Source organism: Onychomys torridus, unplaced genomic scaffold (genome assembly GCF_903995425.1).
Source record: "Onychomys torridus unplaced genomic scaffold, mOncTor1.1, whole genome shotgun sequence".
Taxonomy (NCBI): Eukaryota; Metazoa; Chordata; class Mammalia; order Rodentia; family Cricetidae; genus Onychomys; species Onychomys torridus.
In genome coordinates, this window is record NW_023414089.1 from 31,766 (window position 1) to 39,474 (window position 7,709).

At 44.7% G+C, this 7,709-nt stretch overlaps 1 non-coding gene across 1 annotated transcript; it reads left to right on the top strand.

Annotated features, from left to right (window-relative positions):
* Positions 1-248: 248 nt before the first annotated feature.
* Positions 249-354, top strand: LOC118576702. The gene has a single exon (XR_004943975.1). It is a non-coding gene; the product is annotated as a U6 spliceosomal RNA (small nuclear RNA).
* Positions 355-7,709: the final 7,355 nt, after the last annotated feature.

Below are 7,709 nucleotides of genomic sequence, written 5' to 3' on the forward strand. Positions count from 1 at the left end.
GCACAGGGATGGAGATCCACCATATCACAAATAACCATGCATCCTCGGAGGTTCCGCGTTCCTGAAACAGTCGACCTGGAGGCTTGGAACAGCTATGGTACATGTTCTTCAGCTGTTGCTTTCTCCTCCAGCTTGTACGTAAAAAGCCTGTGGTGGCTGATTTTAAGCTGCAGTATTTCTGAATCTGTATCAACTCCCGACAAGACACAAGTCTACATACTTGGTTGTGTGTCTAAGATTACGTTCTGGTTCTCACTTCAACAGCACATATACTAAAATTGGAATGATACAGAGAAGATAACATGGCCCCTGCACAAGGATAACACACAAATTCATGAAGCATTCCATATTAAAATAAAAAAGAATGCTTCCTGGTGCTGCCGGGGTTGTCTAATTTCTGCTTGTTTTATCATGGAATGTTGGTGAGTGTGCCCAGTGTTACGGTTTAGTGACAACAGCTGGTTTTGGTGGTGGTTCAGGCTGCCCAGTCACTTACTGTCCCCAGGTGTGATGTTTCACTTCTATCAGGACCAGCTGTGAGCTAAGAGCAGCTTTCCCAATGACGAATAGTGACAGTGTGGGCTTCTTCCACAACCAGCAGTGCTTTCTCTGTACTTTGGCGGTCCCCAAGCGACACCTTTGCTGCTTGTGCACATCCAGTGACGTTGGATGGGCTGCCTCAGACGCTGCGGTATGTCCTCGTCTCGGGGTTCACTCAGGCAGGAGTATTATGGGTTGTCATAGCTTGGTGCAATGTGCCCAAATGTGGTCTATGTTCTCATCAGAACCCAAGGAGGTCTGTCACATGCCATATTTCTCTGTGGTGTATTGTGGGAGGTGCTACCACCTGCCCTTCTCCATAGAAAAGATTTCCGGGGCTAGAGAGATAGCTCAGAGGTTAAGAGCACTCACTGGCTGCTCTTTCAGAGGTCCTGAGTTCAATTCCCAGCACCCACATGGTGGCTCACAACCATCTGTAATGAGATCTGGTGCCCTCTTCTGTGTATATAATAAATAAATCTTTTAAAAAGAAAGAAAGAAAGAAAGAAAGAAAGAAAGAAAGAAAGAAAGAAAGAAAGAAAGAAAGAAAGAAGGAAGGAAAGAAAGAAGGAAAAAAGAAAGTAAAAGAAAGGATTTCCAACTGTGCCTCAGACCCCTGGACTCCTTGAAACATGAAAGGTAGGGCCCTGAACTTTCATAGGATTTATTTCCTATCCTTTTAAAGTTTATTATTATTATTTGAATTTTATTTGCATGTACACATGAGTCCAGAAGAGAGACTTGAATTCTCCATAGCTGGAATTACCAGGCAGTTGTGAGATACCTGATATCAGTGCTGGGAACTGAAATTCATCCTCGGCAAAAGTATGCACTCTCTCTTTTTTTTTTTTTTAATTTATGTGCACTGGTGTCTTGCCTGCATGTATATCTGTGTGAGGGGGTCAGGTCCCCTGGAACTGGAGCTACAGACAGTTGTGTGAGCTGCCATGTGGGTGCTGGGAATTGAACCCAGGACCTCTGGAAAAGCAATCAGTGCTCTTAACCACTGAGCCATCTCTCCAGCATTCACTCTTAGCCACTGAGTCATCTGCCAGGCCCGTTGACTTACTGGCCAAACAGGACGCTCCAAGCAGATACAGACATTACTACTCTGCGTGCTTGCTGTCCAAACTCAACTGTTCAAGGTCTGATTCATAGGCACTGCTTATATTAGCAGTAACAGTGAAGCTGGACATTCTGCTCCTTCCCCAAGCTACTTAGCAAGGATAGCATGGTGGGTTTTGTGGCCTTTGGGCTTCTGCAGCTGGCCATTGTCGAGCCCATGCATCTCCCTGTGCTGGTGGTCTAGGCTGCTGGTGCACTGGGGGTCAGGAGTTCTTCTACCTTTATGGTCTCTATCAATGAGAAGCTCTGAGTCTCTACCAGGAATCTTCAACCCACCGAGAATTCCAGCCACTCAGGCTTGCTGTATGCCACCTTTGGGATTAGCAGTTTACAGTCACATGGTGCACTTGAATCCCTTATGGGACTTGTCTTGGTTATCTTTTCCAGTCTCACACTTTACCTGCCTGGGTGGAGTGAGAGCCCTGAAGAGTACAGAGAGGCATCAGCAGAGGACTCTAGGAAGAAAGCATATCTCGTCAGTCTGCTTCCTTCCCCATAGTTCCTGAATGTTCTTGTTGGTACCCATGTTGGCTTACCTCATGGCCACCACCAAACAGAGGGGAAGGAGCTTATGATTTACTAGCGTGAAATGTCGTATAGAAGGAAGTTTTTTTGAGATTTGTTTATTATGTACACAGTGATCTGCCTGCATGTATGCCTGCACACCAGCAGAGGGGATTATATCTCATTACAGATGGTTGTAAGCCATTGTGTGTGTGTGTGTGTGTGTGTGTGTGTGTGTGTGTGTGTGTGTGTGTGTGCTGGGAATTGAACCCAGGACATCCGGAAGATCAGCCAGTGCTCTTAACTCTGAGCCATCTCTCCAGACTTCTGGAATGAGTTTTAAAGGCCCCAGAACATAGTTACTCCTTTCATAATGACCCTCCCTCCACAGGCAGGAGACCACATTGATATCCCACTTCTTGGTTGTGAGCCTAATCTTTTAATGGCTGAACCATCTCTCCAGTCCCAAATACTCCCCCAGTGAATGCACAGGCCACAGAGCCTGTATGATGATGCATCACAATATACAGCTGAGTGCTGACAGAGGGGTAGAAGTTGAAGTCACATCATTTTGAATGTCACTAGGTGTGTTAGACTGAACAATTAATCTCCAAAGATGTCTGCATATGTGACTATGTTATCTTTCAGGACAAAAAGGATGTTGCAGTTTGATTAGAAACCTCAAGATATGAAGCAGGACTGGTTCCCAGGATAAAGGCACTTGCCACCAAGCTTCAGTCTGATCCTTGGGACCCACATAGCAGAAAGAGAGACGCATTTCCCACCCCCAAGTTGTCCTCTGGCTTCCACCAGTACACTGTGATATGTGGACATAACACACACACATAATAATAATAATAATAATAATAATAATAATAATAATAATAATTTTTTTAAGTATATAAAATCCCAGATGTGGTGACACACACTTTTAATCCCAGGGACTCAGGAGGCAGAGGCAGGCAGATATCCATGAGTGCAAGGGCAACTTGGTCTATGTGGTGAGTTCTAGTATATCTAGGACCCACATGAGACCCTGTCTCAAAAATAAAAACAAAAAAGTGTAAGATGGAGGAATAAATATCTCCTGTTGCTGGCTTCAAAGATAGAGAAGAGATATCAATAGCAAGTGTTATGCCCACATCATGAGCCCCCCAGAGACCACCAGGAGTCTGAGTTCATATACAAAAGCAAGAGACTTTATTGCAAGCTCAAGCTTGGGCTCTCTGTCTGTTCCAACACAGCAGTTGGATCAGGGAAAGCCCTGAGCTCAGTTATGGCAGGGATTTTAAGGACTAAAGGATTTGAGGTAGGGGAATTCCAGATTCAGATGGGGAGGGGTTGAACTCCTCACTGGGCAAGAGTTGGGCACAGAAGTCTTGTCAAACAGGGATCGGTTACTGGCATTGCTGCAAGGAAATTGGCAACTTACATACAAGTGATGTAAGCTATCCTTAATGTTCTGGAGCATCTAACACTTGTTTGTCTCAATTCTGATGGGTCCCCCACAGGGTGCAGTTTGTGGCTTTTCCTGGTTATTGTATGTGTGAGGCCTAGTCCCGGTATTGTTAGTCTGCAGCCTGTCATGGCTGCACTAATGTTAAGTTAGGCCTCTTCACAAGGAGTGTGTGAATTCTCTGACAGCTTTGAACTGTCTACAGCTGCTGTCCAGAAAGGAAGGAACAGGGTACCAACAGTGACTCCAGTGAACAAGAAGAGGAATTCTCCCCTAGAGCATCCAGAGACTAACACAGTCCTGTCAATCTCTTGTTTTCAGCCCTCTCAGACCCGTTGCCCCAGATTTCTGACTTCTGCAACAAGGAAAAAAATGAACAAACATCTAAGCCACTAACTCTATGGTTTTATTACGACACAAAATATATATATATATATATATATATATATATATATATATATATATATATATATATATATATATAAAAGTAAGCAAGACACTATGTCCCTCAAGTCTGGGGACAACTCTAAGAATGGCGGAGCATTGAAAGCTCAGCCTGTGTTGGGGATTTAGCTAAGTGGTGGAGCACTTGCCTAGCAAGCACAAGACCCTGGGTTCGATCCTCAGCTCAAAAAAACAGAAAAAAAAAAAAAGGAAGCTCTACCTGATTCTTATCCTGACCTAGAGATGGTTCTAGGAAATGACCAAGTTGGAAAGGAAAACACAAGTCAGTGTTCCCTCTTTTCCTCTTTTTCCAGGAGAGGAAAATGGAAAGTACACAGCAGAACATATACTGTACAAGATATTGTTTCCTCGTGACTGCAACTAAATCCTGGTACGGAAAGACTCAGCATGAAGAAAGGTTTTGGCTCATAGCTTCCGAGGGTTCCATGGCTGCTGGACTCCATGAACCCGGGAAGAACATCAAGAGGCAGAGGGAGGTGACACAAACTGGGAAGAAGTGTGACCTTCAAGGATGTCCCGGGGAACCCTACTTCCTCCAGCCAGGTTCCACTTCCTAAAGTTCCACAGCTTCCCACAGTAGCACCACCAGTCGGGGAGCGCTTCTTCACTCACATTTCCTAGAGAAACAGAACAAGTAGACTCAAAGAGAAAGCCTGTCTCAAAAACCAAGGAGAAGGAGGAGAGGAGTCAAACCCTTATCTACAGAGGGAGGATGTTACAAAACAGGTATTGTCTGCAGTAGCTAAGCCTGGTGGACTCCACTCACAGCATGGGACGCACAGAGCACTCACTTCCCAATGCAGGAGTGTGCACACACTCATGTCATGTAAATGAGACCGTTCAGGATGTATGCTTATGTGTTTGCTTACACAAGTGAACTCAACAGCCCAACATACACGAGAAAAGTAAAGGCAAAACCTCCACCTCCAAAGAGCATTCTCCTCATAGTTGAAGATAAACCTCATTCTCCACATTGGCACAAAACCCTCCCTCTAATCTTTTGTGAGAGCCAAAGTTTTAAGTTTTAGTTACTGTGCCTAAGAGATCCATGAAACAAAAATGCCTCCAACCACAAGCCTCTTGCCCAAAGCCAGACAGTTCCTGGAATGCTGGAGGCTGTTGTTTATGGGAGACAACAAGTCACATGTTTTCACTCCCCTAAACAAGTTTGGTTGACCCAACCGCACCAGATGTGCTTGATCACATGTGGGCAGGAGGCACGCAGACAGGAAGTGCATCAGGATGGGGGGGGGGGGGGGTGAGAGATCACCATGCACCCACAGTTGATAGTCAACCGATTTTTAAAGCCAAGATTCTGCTGACTTTACAGGGCTCATGCATTGAGTTTAGGACAGAACAAAGGGCCCTGAAAGCCAGGGGCTGAGAATAAAGCCTCAGCTGTGTCCACTCAGTATGCAGAGGCTGGAGGGCCCTTGGCCCCTTGCTTTTGTTCTACCTGGTTTTCCCATGAATCTTCTAATTCTCCCCTGAAGTAGCTGCATTCTTTTGCCCTTGCCTAGCATGTTTCTATGTAGAAGTTCTGATCCCCCCATATCCTCAGCAAAGAAAAATATGATATATATCTGTACACCACAAACACACACACCACACACACACACCACAGCACACACACACACAGAGAGGGAGAGAAGAGAGAAGAGAGAGAGAGAGAAGAGAGAGAGAGAGGAGAGAGACAGACAGACAGAACAGAGTTGTGGTTGTCTCTGTACATAGCCCTGGCTGTCCTAGAGCTTAGCTCTTTAGACTAGGTTAGCCTTGAGCTCACAGAGATCTTGGCCTGTCTCTGCCTTCCCCAGGGCTGGGATTAAAGGAATGTTGGTATTATACACAGCAGTGATAGCCCAAAGACATATTCCTTAGGTATTTCAGCCTCAGAAGAAAAGGAAGGGGAAAAGGTATGCATGGCCCACAATTTAATGTAGGACAATTTGTTGTATTCGTGTGACAGCTGTATCTGTTTTCAAAATTTTAAGACACAAATTAAAATATCTCAAGCACTTCTGTGAGGCTCCAGCAGCCTGGTTCTGTTGAGTGGCACCACACTGGGAGCTGTAATCCTAGGTCAGGTTGCCTTGTGTTTCTGACCTCGGATGTATGCTTCTCCTTGGTCTTGATCTCTTCATCCAGACACCATTCCCCACATTTTGCAGTACTTCTCTGAATAGTTTTCTGATGGCCTTCCTATTGTGGTTGCATGCTTCACTTTTTCCCAGCTTTTACTCTCGTTCAACTCCCCAGCACACACACTTTTTACCCGGGTTTTATTGTTCCCTTGGGTTAAACCTCTGAGATAAATATTAAAATGAAATATTTAAATCACCCTTGCCCTTATCCTCAAGGTGTGTTACTTAGAGCCCTGGATCCATGGACTAATGGGGCTCTCTAGTTTCCTCGTTTGAGAAACCTGACAAAACGTGCCTTCTGCTTGGCCCAGTAGATTTCTGGGAATGAAGGTGACTAGCTTGAAGGATGGAAAAAAAAACTGTGAAGGTGTTGTCAACAAACCTATTGCAGTTAACAAAAATTACCTCGTGAAAAATGAATACCTCTCTAGATGAGCTTTTCCAGCTGTTCCCCCCTTCCTCTCTTGCTCCTGTCTTTCCCCTCTTCCCCTTCTCCCTTGCCCTTCCCTCCTCTTCTCTCTTTTCTGGCATCTCTTGTATCCCAGGCTGACCTCAAAAACTTGCTACATATTCAAGTCCTGAACTTCTGATCCTTCTCTATCTCCCAAGTCCTGGGGGTTTCCAGGGCTGCAGCGCCAGGGCAGTTCATGCAGGCTGGGATTGCACCTGGTTGCTTCATTTGTGCTGGACAACTGCTTTACCAATGAGCACTCCTAAAGCCCCGTTCTTATTTACTTCCAACCAGCGTTTGTTTTCAGAACCAATTTAAAGTACTCTTGTCGAGCATCAAGGTGTAGGCTAAAAGAAATGAAAACGAAAACCCCCGACCCCTGCTGTGATGTGTCTGACATAGGGTCTCATTCTGTATCTCAGGCTGGCCCAAGCTTTTGTATTCTCCTGCCTCAGCCTCCTGAGAATTGCAGATTCTGGGCCACACATCTGGATTTTAGAAAATCCCTAGTAGCTATAGAAATTGTATTACCTAGAAAAGTTTGAGAGGGAAAATGTCTTTGTGGAAAGGAAGATGGTTCTGGATATTATAAAAAATAAACATGAGAAATAAAAAGTCATACTTAAAATTATTTTTTTATTGATTTAAACAAAAAGGAAATGTTATTTTTGCATTGCATGATGATCCCCAAAAAACATGTGTTGACCGGTACAAGGGCAGATGTTTAATCCGCCAGATTGAGAAATAAGACCACTCACTACCCAACAATTTGAGGCAAATTTGAAAGGCAAAACTTTAATTAAACCTGGCTAGGCATTGATGAACTCTGGCCAGGTCCATTTCCTGGATTCCAGAAAAATGGCCAATGAAGTCACATTTTTTTCAGAAGCTTAAATAGACAAAAACCCCATAAGGCCACAGTTTTTCCCATCAAGGTCCAATCAGGGGCAAGCATATAGGCCTGGACATACTTCCTGCCTGTGTACCTCTTTGGCCTACATTCATTAAGCGGGCTTTGCATACC